The sequence below is a fragment of the Podarcis cretensis genome (genome assembly GCF_951804945.1).
Source record: "Podarcis cretensis genome assembly, chromosome: 4".
NCBI lineage: Eukaryota > Metazoa > Chordata > Lepidosauria > Squamata > Lacertidae > Podarcis > Podarcis cretensis.
In genome coordinates, this window is record NC_137173.1 from 64,031,847 (window position 1) to 64,047,969 (window position 16,123).

At 41.0% G+C, this 16,123-nt stretch overlaps 1 long non-coding RNA gene across 3 annotated transcripts; it reads left to right on the forward strand.

Moving 5' to 3' along the window:
* The first annotated feature begins 827 nt into the window (after positions 1-827).
* Positions 828-5,294, forward strand: LOC307214008. 3 transcript variants are annotated; one of them, XR_013837825.1, is made up of 4 exons: positions 834-927; positions 3,598-3,836; positions 4,045-4,203; positions 4,728-5,294. It is a non-coding gene; the product is annotated as an uncharacterized lncRNA (long non-coding RNA). The 3 variants fall into 3 exon arrangements; XR_013837826.1 differs by having other exon boundaries at positions 4,743-5,294; XR_013837824.1 differs by lacking the exon at positions 3,598-3,836 and having other exon boundaries at positions 828-909.
* Positions 5,295-16,123: the final 10,829 nt, after the last annotated feature.

Sequence of the window (16,123 nt, forward strand, 5' to 3'; positions counted from 1 at the left end):
AATAAATAAATAAATAAATAAATAAATGCATGCTATTTCTGAGCATGTAATTGGTTACATGTTTGTTTTTGAGTGACTGGACAATGTATTGTAACTACATTTGATTATTGGTGGTTATTAGTGATCGTAATTAGTGGCATGCGCTGGTCCATGGGGTCACGAAGAGTCGGACATGACTAAACAACAACAACATGGTCGTAATGAGATGCATAACATGATGAAATTATAACATAATAAAAATAAATTGTGGATCGTGAATGACCAAGGACTGAAAGTCTAGCCTTTGGCAGTTCAACCACCTCAGTCTCTATGTAGCAGAATAGAAAGACTGCAAGCAGAATATTTGACAGCTCCACCCTTTTAACAAAGGGTATATCAAGTCTTCTGGCAGACTTTTTAATGTCCAAGTCAATCACAGAGTGACTTCTTCTAAGAGGTTACTGATGAAAATAAGCAGAAATGAAATACATAGCAAAGACATTTCCTTTTATCTTGCACCATCTTCTTAGAAATAAGAAAAGGCTGGCCATTTATTGTTTGGACAGTAAGCAGTATATAAATATTATAAATGAATGAATGAATGTACAATGGCATGTGAGCAAACCCCTTCTTTATTTACTGCTTTATTTGTTGCATTTCTAATCCACTTTTTCCTCCAAGGAGCCCAAGGTGGTATACATAGCTCTCCCTCTCCTCAGACCCCTCCCTCCCACGACAAACCCTATGAGGTAGGTTAGGCTGAGAGATTATGACTGGCCCAAGGTCACTAGTGAGCATTATGGGCAAGTAAGGATTTAGGTCCTGGTCTCCCAGCGACCTAACCACTACACCACACTGGCTCTTATGGTCCAATTTTATGTATGTTTACTTGGCTGTATTTCCACTATGTGCAGTCGATCTTCTACCCAAGTAAGTAGGCTCAGAGTCGTGTAGTGACATAAATGCTTCTATGTACACACCAGAACTTCCTTCTGTTTGCTCCAACTCCAAATGCTTGGGTACAGATCAGTTGAGGCTGTAGGCGGAAGGAATGGCAAAAGCTTTACTGTGTACAGCAAGAAGCCTTGATTTTAGGATACATGCCTACAAGGGCTGGTTTCTGATGGCCTAAGTGCCAGACTTAACTGGCACCTTCATTACAAATCTTTAGGTGCCAGATGAAAATGTTTCTCTTTAACTAGGCCTTTGGCTGAGCCTTGTGGGAAGGTTATTGGGTTGTTTTTGTTTTTGATTTGTTCTTTATTTTGTGCTCTCATTTTGTATTTTTTGTTGTGAACTGCCCTGTGATCTTTGGATGAAGGGTGGTATACAAATCAAATCAAATCAATCCAGTCAATAAACACGTTATTCTAGCTGTTGAAATCTGTGGGTGCTGCTCCACATTCTGTTTTTGGGATGACATACCCATGTGGCTTGCTTATGTTAATGTAAATCAGACTAGCTAATTCCTGACTTGATTAAAATTGGTGTAACTACTAATTTTACAAGAGGTTAGGCAACTCCTTTTCATTAGCAATGAACCATGTAGAGTGGCAGGACATACTCTGTTTGCATTAGCTGTAGCAATGAATTGAGTCAGGGAGCCTAAGAGCTCGACTATGTGCTCTATGTTCAGGAACAGCAGAGATAGGATTTAATTACTATTACAAGGCTGCATACAATGGGTTTTTACAACAACCCTGTACAATTTTTTACATGTGTGTCCATCACTACTGTGTGCTTTCAATGACGATGTGTGTTATACTCAAGCCAGAGAATTTGGATTTGTTGCAGTTCTCCGCAATCTGAATGCAGCTTCCCACCCCATTTGCAGCCGTATAGTGGGGATGAAGCAGTACATAGTCACCATTTTCCCAGACTTAATCCTTGTCCCAGGCTGTTCTTTCCAAATGCTTCTTCTGCAAGTTGTAGGTCTCCTCCTCACTCTAGTATTTGAATAGTGCTGCTGTTTCACACCCACTTCACAAGTTGTGAGCTTGACTGAACAACAGTTCACTCCAACCCCAGCAGTCTCCTCAATGTTTAGATCATCAGTGTCAGTTTCCCTGTTGTGTTTGCTATTGCTCACTATTAAAGCTCTGCAGCATCCGTCCCTTTGCCTAAGCCGGAACATTAGACATCTTGCTGTGGTTGTTCAGTTCTTTGTGGTGATTGGCACACCACTGGGCCATGGAGCATAGCCAAGGGTAGAAGTCAACCTGGTGTTTGTACATCTCGCTCTTGTTGTTTTTACTAAACAAGAACTTGTTCTGCACCTACTGTGCTACTATTCTGTTGCTGTTGACAATCTTTTCAGATTGTAAAGTCTTGGAAACTGTTCACTTTTCATTTATTCTTGTCACATTTCATTGGTTCTACACTTAGAATGAAGCATGGTCTGCAAACATCCAGCCACTCCTAAACTATCAGCCTAACACAGGAACAGACTGTCCAGTGGGCCAGTGCCATAGCAATAGCCTCTGGCAGCAGCATCACTGCCATTCACCAGGAGGGAGAAGGATGAGGCAGCGGTGAAATTGTGGCTGCAAGGGCATATTCCTGAAGCCAATCCAATGGTCCCATCCCACTCACACAGCCCCCACCTCACTGTTGTATCACATCTCCCTTCAGTGAGCTGATCTAACATTCCCCACATGCCCAGAGGGGAATGTGAGAGCAGTTGAAAGTGACGCTTATCATCCTTTCCCTATGACCATCCTGGCTGAGGCTGATGCGAGCTGCAGTCCAAGATCATCTGGAGGCCCACAGCTTCCCCACAGCTTCAATTGACATTCTTCTGAGCAGATAAATAAAAGGAATTGATGGAGAGAGACCCTAACACCACTTACCCGAATGTAATCCTCATTCAGTGTCACTTATTTCTGAGGAGTTGTGTATAGGATTGCACTACTACAGCTATCCTATTTTCTGGTCCCACATTTGTGCTGTTCCAGAAAAAGAATAAAAGTAGATAATTTAGCAAACTAATATTTAGGAAATCATCCAAATAGCTTAGTAAGTATTTAAAAAACCAATATTCTAAAATCATTAGTGGGGCACTGGGAGAATTATTACATAAGTAACATTCTGAAGAAAGAATATTGGCCTGTAAAAATTACAGAGTTAAGTGGAATTTGCCCACAGTGCTCTCAGTCTTTGAATATTTCATGTAATAAATTTGTACCTCCGGTTAGTCCTTTGTGAGTAGTACCTTGCTTAATAAGCTTCTTTGAGTTTGTATGATAACCTCTCTTCTTCTTTTTTGGCTGATTCTCATTCTCATTGTTGTAAGAGACTGGCATTAAGGGAAGAGAATGCCTACTCTAACAGCACTACCATCATTATTACATTTATATAGCCTTCAACCAATTAACAAGTACTCTTTTAAATCTGATTAACTGCAAGTTTCTAAACAGCTGCCATGACCCAGAACCTTATGGTGATTATTTCATGAAAGTTCCAAAGTTTGTGTGTGCATGCTCTCTGTGTGTTGCAATTTGCTTTTAAAAGTTTTATAGTCTTCCCTCTAAACTCCCTTCCATCCTTTTTTCAAGCTTCTTCTTGAATGCCCACTGTTCCATTTAGCTTCTTAAAAGAATGGGGATTTTGCTGATAGAGTTCAGAGCTTGGCCCTGAGGTCTCGTTAGACAAGGTGCGGGACCCTCTAGCAAGTCTCCACACTTCCCATTACCCTGGAAAGCCATCAGATGTGGACATCCTTGTCCCAAGACTAGCGGTCCCCACACCAGCTGGCTGGATTCTTAACTGGCCAACCCCATAACTACAGGAGCAGAAGAAGTGGTGAGCCAGGCAGACACGGCAGAACCACCACCATCAAAGTGCTTAATTAGCTGCCAGTGAGGAAGGGGAAGTTAATGGGAAATACCATCTCGGATTAGGACCTGACTGAAAGCCAGGAAGGGGTTAAGCCTCTAGCTCCTATATAAGCTCCGCATCTGAGCTGCTTCATTTCCAAATCAACGGCTCTTATCAAAGTTTTGTTTTCTTCACCTGGGTGAAATGACTGTGGCCAGGTGACCTGATTCTACTCATTCTCCTATCCAGGTGCTAACAATTGATGGCAGCTTCATGGTGTCTGCTCTCTCTTCTTGAGGTCCTTTATATTCACACTGGGCTTGTACAAGAAAGCCATTCTAACACACAACACCTTCAGATAGAGGACTGCCCCTGACATCCCTTCAGTGGCCACCTCTGTATTCACAGGTAAGCACTCCTACTCAACTTCTTTCTCTGGGTGGGTAGGACAGCCCACCTTGAGTGAGTCTCAGTCTATTTCCATATGCACCCTACCTGCCAGGCTGTCTACATCCCCATAAGGAAAAAATTACCAGGGGTTTCAGGATGGGGTAGCAGCTGGTGGCTCCTGAAGTGTTAAAAGAAATGCTTATTTGAAAACAGAACAAAATATTGCCAGTATATTGACATTGCAGCATGTCCTTCCACCTGGGATCATGTGGATAGGGATTTTCCACCAGGGATTGATGAGAGTTGTACAGTGGTACCTTGGGTTACATACGCTTCAGGTTACAGACTCCCCTAACCCAGAAATAGTACCTCGGGTTAAGAACTTTGCTTCAGGATGAGAACAGAAATCGCGCGGCGGCAGGAAGCCCCATTAGCTAAAGTGGTGCTTCAGGTTAAGAACAGTTTCAGGTTAAGACCAGACCTCCAGAACGAATTAAGTACGTACCAGAGGTACCACTGTATTTCAATCTACTTGTTCTTAGGTGGGAAAAAAAGAGGCAATAGGCTACCACAGAGCCTCTTTGATACTGTATTTGGAGCCTCTGCCTGCTACCCTATCATGATGCCCAAGGTAAACTTTTCCCCTTTATGTACCCTGCTGAATTGGAGAGGGGTGGAGAGAAAGCTTCTTTTTGCATTCTTTCAAACATCAAGCCCACCTCAAGGAGTGTCATTGTTTGATTAGGATTGCTCACCTCAAAATTGAACTGAGACCAGTCTGCCACATCTTTATAGCAGATCCCATATTTCTTGAGCAGCTGGCAATGATGCTGCAAGTGACAAGTGCTGGGCAGCATAGACCTTTGATCTTTCCTAGTAAGCTGGATTTTACATGGACAAGCTTCCAATTCTGAAGGCCTTGAGTCTACTATCTCTAAAGGACTTGGATATGATCTCAAGGGCAGTGAATGACCGAATTTCCATTAATTGCGAATGGAGAGGTGAAGATCCCCAGGATATCAGGTGTATGACCATTGCATCCAAATGTGCAAAAAGCCACAAGCAGAGCAATCCCACTTTAATGAAAAATAAAGTGTGTTTCCATCACATTTCTCTGTCTAAATGCACTTCTTTGATGTTGTTTTGCTGCCATACCCAGTAGGATTCCAGGTAAACGGAGCCCTCTTCACCTTGTTTTTCTTTCTCAAGCAATAAAGGAGTGTTAGCAAGCCAGAAAAAGTAGGGCATAAATATGAGCACCATTAAAACAAGTGATCTCCTCCTCTCACATTCCGTATTCTGAGAAGCATCGTGCTCATTTTTTTAATTAGAAATTCAAAATTTATTGCACTTTCTTAAGTGGCTTCTAAATGTTTCTGATAATACGTTGACAATAAAGAGCTCCTGTGTCCATCTACTTAATAGTGAAGATGAGTCAGCAACGCAGGAAGATGTAGCCTTGGGAGAGCAAATACTGGCTAAAAGCCTGCTGCTGCATTTTATTATTCTGATGAAGTGATGAAGTGTAAAACTTGTACGGTGTCATTTTGCCATGCATCTCTTTAGGGGTTCACAAAGAGTAGCAATTTCTTAAACGTAGGCAGGGAAAGTGTTGCTTTTAGTTAATGCATCATAAAAGGTCACCGTAAGTATATATGCAGAACTGTCAAAATGATGAGTGCATAAGTCAACATGCTGAAGCTCAGTTTACATCTGTTCTTTTCTTTTTTAAAAGATGTTTCCAGGCCATATTGTTGAAGAGATAAGTTTGAAAAGTGGTGATGTATGCTGAGAGCTTGGAAGCTACTGAATGGAGTACATAGCTGTAAAACATCTCTAGTGGTGCAGGAAGCGCCTTCAATGGCCTTCACAGTTCTTTGCACCTAGCCAAGACAAGCGGAAGCAGAGTAACTTTGCAGAAACAACAATGTGCAAACATGTTGCACATGAATTACATATCTAGGTGGCACTAAATAGCTCCCCTTGGCACAAAATGTGCATTACCTTAGTGCAGCATTCTGATTTTGTTTTAAAGCAGAATATTAAAAAAGACCAGTACGCCAAAAGATGCAGGTGACAAAATCTAGTAGAATGAACGACATAAGATTAGCTACCATTGTGGGATCCAGAGCTCTTTGTGGAGCTAGTTCTTTACAGAATGTTGTTGTACAGACTTACATTTTCTTTTTCCCAGATGAATACTCCGCTGTTCACTGGAATTGTGATTTATTCAATCATTTTAATGAACTTAGATTTATGCTCCATGTTTTTTGGCATTGCCCTTTTAATGTGTTCAATGCATAACACACATCATGTGTGTGTGTGTGTGTGTGTGTGTGTGTGTGTGTGTTTTAGCATGTGGATAGCATTGTTATTCAACATGTCAAATATATTACTTTTGTAGCAGATTTTAATTCATATTAAAAGTAAAGGTAACGGACGCCTGGCAGTTAAGTCCAGTTGCAAATGCCAGGGACCTGGCGTTTGTTCACAGACAGTTTTTCTGGGTCATGTGGTCAGCATGACTAAGCCGCTTCTGGTGAAACCAGAGCAGCTCACAGAAACACCGTTTACCTTCCTGCTGGAGCGGTACCTATTTATCTACTTGCACTTTGTGCTTTCGAACTGCTAGGTGGGCAGGAGCTAGGACCGAACAACGGGAGCTCACCCCGTTGCAGGGATTTGAACCACCGACCTTCCGATCGGCAAGCACTAGGCTCTGTGGTTTAGACCACGGCACCACCCGCGTCCCTTAATTCATATTACTGAATGTCAAATAAAATGTTACAATAGGGATGCTAACGTTCACATTACCTTGAGTGTGAAAGTAGCAATTGGCTGATTGTGGGTTTTTCTTCCTTATATGCCATGGAAGACCTCTCATTTCAATACAGAATCATAGAATTGTAGAGTTGGAAGAGACCACGAGAGTCATCTAGTCCAAACCCCTGTAGTGCAGGAATCTTTTGCCCAATGTGAGGCTCAAACCCACAAACCTGATATTAAGAGACTAATGCTCTACCGAATTTTAATCTTCTTTTGTGCTGGTGTCTTTTCTCTTGATCTCATCTGATTACATTATGGGACCATTTATTTATTCATTTATTTTCTGAAAAAATATGTGCAAGGAAGCTTTTGGATAGCATTCAAAGCAGTGCATTCATTTAGTGCCAAACCATGGAAGTCCTTATTCATTGTGTTACTTTGGCAAATCAGTTGGGGGGTCATATTATGCATTATTTTAGATTTTTTGAAGACAGAATGCTATCTGATTTCTGTTGGGATTTCTAATGAATTATCAATGGTATGAAATGCTAAAGACACAACCCCTGGTTTCACTGAATACATTATAGTTTCAATGGAATTAAAATATGGAAAGGAATTTGGATCAAATGTGATCATAAAATATGCTAAGCCTTAGTTAAAATATTGTGTTGAGGACACACAAGGAATGCTGTGAAAGAATGCCACCACAGCACACATTCCATTCTGAAATGGAATAATATCTTATTCATGCTGGCGTAGATTAGATCAAAATCTAATCCTACAGGCATTTTTAAAGCAATGCAGAATTTACACAGAAAGTAAAATGTAAAACACACCAGGCCTTATAACTATGTATATAAAGCGTGTTCTCCATCACGGAGAGCACGTGTTGCGGTTGGGGATTCCAAGACACCTTGCTGTTTCTGGGCAGCAGGTTTGGCCAACTCGTAAGCAGGGGCGGGCTGTTACTGGGGAAATTTAGATGTTGCCATTTAGTGATTGACAGCCCTATTTGTTAAATATAAGGCACGCAGCAACGGACGTCCTCTTTCGCTGCGTGCTTCGGATCACCCACCCTCCCTTCCCTTATGTTAGGCTGTTTGCTTGACCTTGCTATTGCCTGTCATAGGGTCGTCTGCTTTGGGGCAGGGGCCCGGTAGGAATTTTGCCATTCGGCTGATTAGTGTGTGCCACTTGGTTTTCGCCTACCGCGTAGCAAATCGTCACAACTTGTAAGGTTTGCGGTTAGGCATTGGTCTGGAATTGGTTGCTGGAGGGGTATGGATTTGGCTGTGCCTGCCCCTCCAAAATGCTGCTGCTGCTGAAGGGTTTTACTGTTAAAGGAACCCAGGGGCTCCCCCATGTTTTTTCCGAGACCCCCTGGCAAGGGGCTAGGGCCACGCAAACCCCTGGGAGCATGCTGGGGAGAGGTGAGGCATGGTTCCCAGTCCCGTCTCTCTCCCCAGGTGACTTACCCTTCCTGACTTCGCAGGGGGTGCGAATGTCAGAGCTGTCCCTGTGCGGGGGCAGTTAGTGCTACCAATGCCTAAGCAACCACTCACATTGCTGTATTTGAATAAAGTTGTGGCCAAAATTATGCCAAAAAAATTAAACAAAAATTAAGTGTCAATTGTGTTTTCCTTTGGGGTGTATTGGGCACGCAACATCCATAGTGCAGTCACACAGTTAGAGAAATACTTGCACATGTGCTCAGTTGATAAAAATAATAATAGTGGAGGTAATGGAGGATGGGGAAGTAGTAATTGAGGGCAGGGGACAGCAGAAGTACCACCTACCACTTGGTTGGAAAGCATCACTATAAATGGGGGGGGGTGAAGTGTTCATGTATGGACAAATGCACACACAAGGCTGTGCATGACCCGCATGCATGCTCATGCCCCTGTATAGACCAAATGTGCCATCTATTTGTAGACGACACATTTGTAGGTTCACATAGATGTGATTCAGCTTTTATCTGACTTTGCAGGCACTTGCAATATTTTTTGAAAAACTAGGATCTAAAAATAATAAAAGAAAACTTCTGTAAGCATTCATAGAAACTTCAGGCCAGGCACAAAAGAGCTTGCGGCAACTTTGCTCAGTGGCGTGTGACTGTGGAAGTTGGTGTGGAGATGACATTGCATCTCCCCACTAGTGGTGCTCTTTTAACATCTTCAGTGCTTTCCACATTGATCGGATTCTTCTAAAAAGTGAGCCACTTATACTGATAGACCTCACAGCATCTAGTGACTTACCCAATTGTCCCATTTATTCATTCATTTTTTTTATAAGGTAAGGTAAAGGACCCCTGGACGGTTAAGTCCAGTCAAGAGTGACTATGGATTGTGGAGCTCATCTTACTTCAGGCTGAGGGAGTTGGCATTTGTCCACAAATAGCTTTCTGGGTCATGTGGCCAGCATGACTTGTTGGGTTGAAATAAACGACAGACGAATGACAAGTGTCATATGGGAGGCATCTCTCGAGCATGTCTCGGGGAGTCCCTTTTACTGAATATTACAGCATTGCCACATATGTGCTTGTTGCTGATTGGTTAACACAAATACAATGCAAGGGTTGCATATAGGCATTAATCATCAATAGATTAAAGGTTGGGAAAGGGAACACAGAATTGGACAGGCGTGAAAACCTCCTTATTAAACTATTACTAGTGATTAATATATAGCATTCATCCGTAGATGTGGTCAACCAAGCACTAAGAACAGGTCAGGATGCAATGTCTCATGAACTCAGTGTAGACTGAACATTCTAGGGTGATGAAGGAATGTCTCAGCTTAAAATGGTTTAGCCAGAGTCATGTGTAGAAGCAAAACTTCCCATCAATGACTAAACTGCTTCTGGTGCAACGGAACACCATGACAGAAGTCAGAGTGCACAGAAACACTGTTTACTTTCCCACTGCAGCAGTACCTATTTATCTACTTGCATTGGTGTGCTTTCGAACTGCTAGGTTGGCAGGAGCTGGCACAGAGCAACAAGAGCTCACCTCATTACGCAGATTCGAACTGCTGATCTTCTGATCCGCAAGCCCAAGGGGCTCAGTGGTTTAGACCACAGCGCCACCCGCATCCCTCATTAAAAGATTGTTTACCCACCCTTTACCAAGGCAGGTTATACTGTAACCACTAGAAAACACAATATTAAAGCAGATGAAAATCATTGCAATTTAAAAACACATAAAACCAGTGTTTTTTTCTGGGGGGACGCAGGGGTACGCATACCACTCAACATTTTGTGAATCTAAGTTTGGCCTCATTGAGGGGCAGTATTTCAATATGAGTAGGAAAATAAGGGTACCCCTAAACATTTTTAAGGGAAAAAAGCACTGCATAAAACCATTTCAAAATGGAACAGATCAATATGCAGTGCTATTTTTCTAGAAAAAGAGGTGCCAGAACTCAACATGAACACCTCCTTTGTCCTCTTAGAATGGCAATGGCGTCCACCTGAGAGGTGGTGAAACTGAGTTCTAGTGAGTTCCAGCTGTAAAAAAAGCCCTGGCAAAATGAATTCAATAAAGGAGGTGGGTCACAAACAGCAAAATACCTTCACTGCCAAAGGCCAAAGTAAATAGCATATGGTGAAAAGTTTCCATGAAGATGCTAGATGCACTTCTCTACAGAGGAAGTTGAACAATTTAGAGCCTGCTGCAGAGAAAAACTTATTCTGCATCACCCTTCCCCACACTTCTAAGGCTGACAGAACTACTAAGAGGTTGATAGGGATGGAAATGGTCTTTCATATATCTGAGGCCTAAGTCATTTAGGGCTTAATACACTAATGTGAGCACCTTGAATTGAGCCCAGAAATAAACTGCAGCCAAAGATTGCGCTATCCTTGTTTACATATATGAATGCAACTATTGTACATTTAACTTTCAGCGTCACTTCCTAAAATTTAGTCTTATGTATCTTTCTATAGTGTTCGGTAACTTTTTTATTTTAATTTTCAAAACAGGGCAGCCAATAACCTTAATAAATCATCAGATTGTTATATAAATCATGCATGTTTAAAATTGAGCTGACTGATTTACAAATCAGGCTTCTGAATTAAAGGTTGTATTGCTGATTTATTAGTTGCTTGATGGTTTCCCTAAATCACACTACTCATTTGTTTGAGTTACTGTGCACCATTAGTACTACCATCACACAAATTGCATGCCTTTTATAAATGATGCAACTGCCTCTTTAGCTCATGTAATGGACAACATTATTATGGGTCATAACAACATCCGTCAAGTTGACTGATCTCTGCAAATCTATGACACTCTTGTGTTTTAACCCAAAGTATGAAGGAATCTGATTTGTAGTCATGTTTGTCTAAGTCATGATATTGTCTACATGACAACCTGATTAATGATGTGCTGTGCATGCTTCCCCCCGCCCCATCCTGCAGTATACTTTAATGGAGAAAAGGTATGTAAACATTAGCATTAATCAAGATGAATGGAAGAATATTAGTGTTTTATTATAGAGCTTTTATAGTCGTCCATTCAATGCTCAGAATCAACTGAATGATGCTTTCATTTTAATAAATCGGGTTAGATTGGTGCAATGTTCTTTAGCCTACTCCTGAATTTTTCAAGGAAGGAAACTGAAGCACTTCTCTAGGAATATGAAACATGTTCCTTCAGGGCCAAGCAAATGTTGGTCCATCTTAGGCATATTAGGGTAGCCGTGAACTATTTCAGGCCACACAGACATCTTCAGGTACTCATTCTCTCATAGGAGATTATGAAACGGGGAAATTGCAAAGAAAAATGGAAATGCTTTGGAATATTAATGAGAACTTAAAAAAAACAAAGTAAACTGATGTGAAAATGTAGAGAATTGAATTTCAGATTGGAAAAATGAGAGAGAGAGAGAGAGAGAGAGAGAGAGAGAGAGAGAGAGAAACTAAAACTGGAATATTCACGTACCCTTTATTTATTTATTTATTTATTTATTTAAGCAGTTCTATACCACCATAGATATATAAAATCAGGGTGATGTACAACAATAAAACACAAAACACCACTAAAACAGTTAGCAGAAGACCATTCCTTGGGGCTATTATAGTCCTACTGCCACCATTATTATTATTTTTTTAAAAAATACCTTTGTTATCCTTTTATTGCATATGACAGCTGAGTATAGGCTTTGGACAATGGGACCAGGAGACTTATTTTTTTGGAAATAAAACCAAAATATTACAATTTCATAAAGCTTACTTAAATTGATGGAATAAGGGTTATTTGCAAATTGGTTTTATAATAATGCATAGCTTGATAATAGCTTAAGGATGTTGCTGTTGTTTTAAAGAAGTTACATGAGGTTATTTAGAGACTTGCTCTAGTTCTCAGCTCTGTACTAAACCATTGGACAATGAACTTTTTTATATACACCCCTGTTAAATCATAGAGAACTTTACAGAAGTATTCTTCATGGTCAGGTTTCTCTCCCCCACAGACTTCAATTCTTAGTACTCTTATCTCTGACCAGGGACTAGCTGTTTCTTCAGGTTAACCAGCAACTTCCAACACTCTGGCCTCAGTTCTCCCTCTTAATAAAATCTTCTTCTCTCCCTCTGTTTCTTCTTTCAGTGCTTTTAGCTTTAAGAGATTGCTGTCCCATAAACCATTAGCTCTCCCTGCCCCCCTCTGGATGTCAGCTGTTGTCCCCACCCCACTGTGGCTGCTGCTCTCCTCTTCAGACTATCTCAAATCTTGCTGCTTGAGATCCAGTGAATCTCTTCATATTCCCCCCACCATGTATCCAACTGTCCCCAACATTGCTCAGCCTGCCCTTTTATTCTTTCCAGTCAGAACCCTCCAACCAATCACCAGTTTTTCAGGGGAATACTGAAACCTCATTGGCCTTTAACTATGACTCAATACATTTCAATGGAATGCTGACCAATCACAACCTGACTCAGGTAAATGCTGACTCCTTTCACAAACTATCATAACTGAAGTCCCACTGTTTACATAGTCATCTCCTTAGCAACAGTATCAGTTTAATTGCCTCCTGGCAGACTGCCAGGTGAACCCCGGCACAATGTATTTCTCTGGCTTCGGTTAGGAATAAAACCTTCATGCAGTAAACTATTTGCAATCCCAACAGTGTTCATAACAGAACAACCTTTAACGTTTAAATTGCTCGTCATAAAAATAGTTTCTTCACATTAACCTTTTAAATATTTGATTATTTCTCAAATGTGGCTGCTGCTCTTGCATTTATTTAATTGTTAGAAGGTGAAGAGCCTCTGAGGTACTGCCTATTATTCAGGGAAATTATTTCCCACCTTCTGCCACAGCATCTAACCCCCCTGGCATTTTCCTGAGCACGTTGTACAAACATGTATTTACAGTAATCCATGGAATCAGCTTTAAGTTACATTGTTTTTGATCTATTGACCCAAGACCATTTATGTGTTAGCAAAAACAACTAAAGCAAGGACGGTCATGGATTCCACATTGGCATTTTAGTTAAGCAGGATGCATTGGAAAGATGACAATGGAAACATTGAGTGACCTTTCGTAGTCAAAGTCAAATACATTTTTCTGCAACAGTTGAGATCCAGAAGGTTATTGACAAGCATTCCATTTTGGATGGCTATAACCATCTATAAATTTTGCAGTTGCTACAACAAGTAGGTTCTAACATAGCTCTGATCAAAACTTTCCCCTCAGCTTGATATTCTGAGGCAGGAATGGTCAATTTGGTTCATTCATTCATATCAGGGCAGTGTACACACTGTAATACTGTTACAAGTTTATACCTGGACTCACATGTTAGCAGCCAGAACTCATATATGTTCATATACACACTGCTGAGCGGTTTAGGCTCTTTTGCTAGAATTACGGCATGTGCTTTTTATGGACATATGCTAACCCTTAACCCTATGCCTGCAAGAAGATCTCACATAAAGAAATAAAGTTTGGTTTATTGCATGAAAAAATAGAGACAGAATACATAAAAATACAGCTACAGACAGCAAAGTTACAAACCAAGCAGGTAGCAAACTACAATACACACCTTGATTAAAGAGTAAAAGATTCCCTAACTATTCTAAAAGCCCCACAGAAATGTGGGCAGAAGTAGAGAGAAGGAGGGGGGAGGAAAGTACACCTGCCATTAAAACAAAGCAGAAGTGTGTCGAGTCCTTGGGAGCACTGGGTAAGTGCTGTCCTATTGGAGCTAGAAGAGCTAATTAACCTTTGAATCAAATGGGTTTTAAAAATCCCTTTTTGCCAAGGCATGGCAGTGGAGGGGGGAGGGGGCTGTGGACTGGGTGATTTCTACAATGTCCACAATTACTTCCAGAAGAGTGAGAAATATTGTTGAACTCCAACTCCCATCAGCCCCAGCTAGCTTGGCTAGTGGTCAGGACTGATAGAAGTGGTAGTTTAACATGTTGGCTACCTCTGGTCTGAGCCATGGCTGCTGTAGTATAAAACAATATGAAATAGTAAGCATACAGTGGTACCTCGGGTTAAGAACTTAATTCATTCTGGAGGTCCATTCTTAACCTAAAACTGTTCTTAACCTGAGGTACCACTTTAGCTAATGGGGCCTCCTGCTGCCACTGCGCCACCACCACACAATTTCTGTTCTCATCCTGAAGCAAAGTTCTTAACCCGAGGTAATATTTCTGGGTTAGCAGAGTCTGTAACCTGAAGCATCTGTAACCCAAGGTACCACTGTAGTATGAAACACTTGTGTGGCTGTTTGTAGGAAATCTATGTAGGCTTAAAGAAACAAGTTGGGGCATTTCTCTATAGATGCAATTCAAAACAAAGGGGATTGGAGAGGATGTGGCCATCTGCTGTGGAAAGTTGTAAAGGGTCCAGAAAGAGATGGGAAGGGACACCTGGATGCCTTCTCTGATGTTTGTTTGGGGGTATAAAAGGGCCAAAGAAACAGTCGGAGAAAGGGCAAGTATGGGATTCATCATGATGACCTCTTTGTACTCCTGCAAATCTTTGGGCTCCCCTTATGATGTTCCTGATTGCAGGAACACTTTGGCTACCAAGGGCAATCCTGAGAAGTGCTTGACTGGAGCTGCTTCCACAATCTATTTCAAAGGTATGGTGCCTTCCAAATGCTGTGGACTACAACTCCCCTCATCCCTAACCATTAGCAATACTGACTGAGGCTAAGGGGTCTTGTAATCCGCAGCTTCTTTGGGGTACCATATTGGCCCCTCTGATCTACATAATCATCAAAGGTAAAGTTGGGGGTTATCCTCAGAAGCTTTCTATTGATTACATTATTCTTTGCATTTAAAATTAGAAATAGAGCCTCAAACAATATTTACTTGCTCCAAAATAATCCATATGGTGAGCCAAGGATTTGAATTTAGATCTTCATGTGCAAGCCCCACTACCTGACCTTTAAATTATATTGCTTCTGACTGCTTTTGCTGTTTTCCAAACAGCAGTTTTTGTCTTGCAGAAAAATCAAAGGCTGTAGAGTGTATTTGCACATTTCTATCCTTAAAAATAGGTCTGATGTTGCAGTAATTAATCAGACAAAATCATGCTTACTGACTTGAAGGAGAACAGAAGATCACACCTGCACTTTCATGAAAGCAACATATAATTTATACTCTTTTTATATGGATTTATGGCAACACCCTCCCCCGCCCACCCGGCTTCATTGGTTTACTCATTCAAAGGGTAACTAGGTGTATTGAAAATTTCACTAGAGCTTCTTGTTTATTTAAACTGCTTCTTTAGAATTAATTATGTAATGAAATTTAGCTTTAATGAATGGCTCTTTTTGCACAAACCAAATTGTGGGTGAGTTAAATTTCCTACAGCTGAATTATTGGCTATCATGTCTATATCAGTGGTTTTTCCATTGCCGTACAACACATCAGCTTAAAACCTAGGGTGGTTTAAATATGGGGGTCTGTATTTGGAAATGTTTCTTTCAGGTCAAAACAAAACTTGGATAAAATCACCTGCAGAGCAGGGAAGAGATCTCTCAAAATTTAATTGTATCAAGCAGTATATAATTTTTATGAAATGGATAATTAATAAACTCCCACAGGCTGCAATTCTAAGGACATTGTATTGGGAATACAAATATCATTTTTACCATCATAAACAATGGACTATTGGCTCAAGTCAGAAAGGCAGAAGTCAGAGAAATGATCTAGTATTCCTCT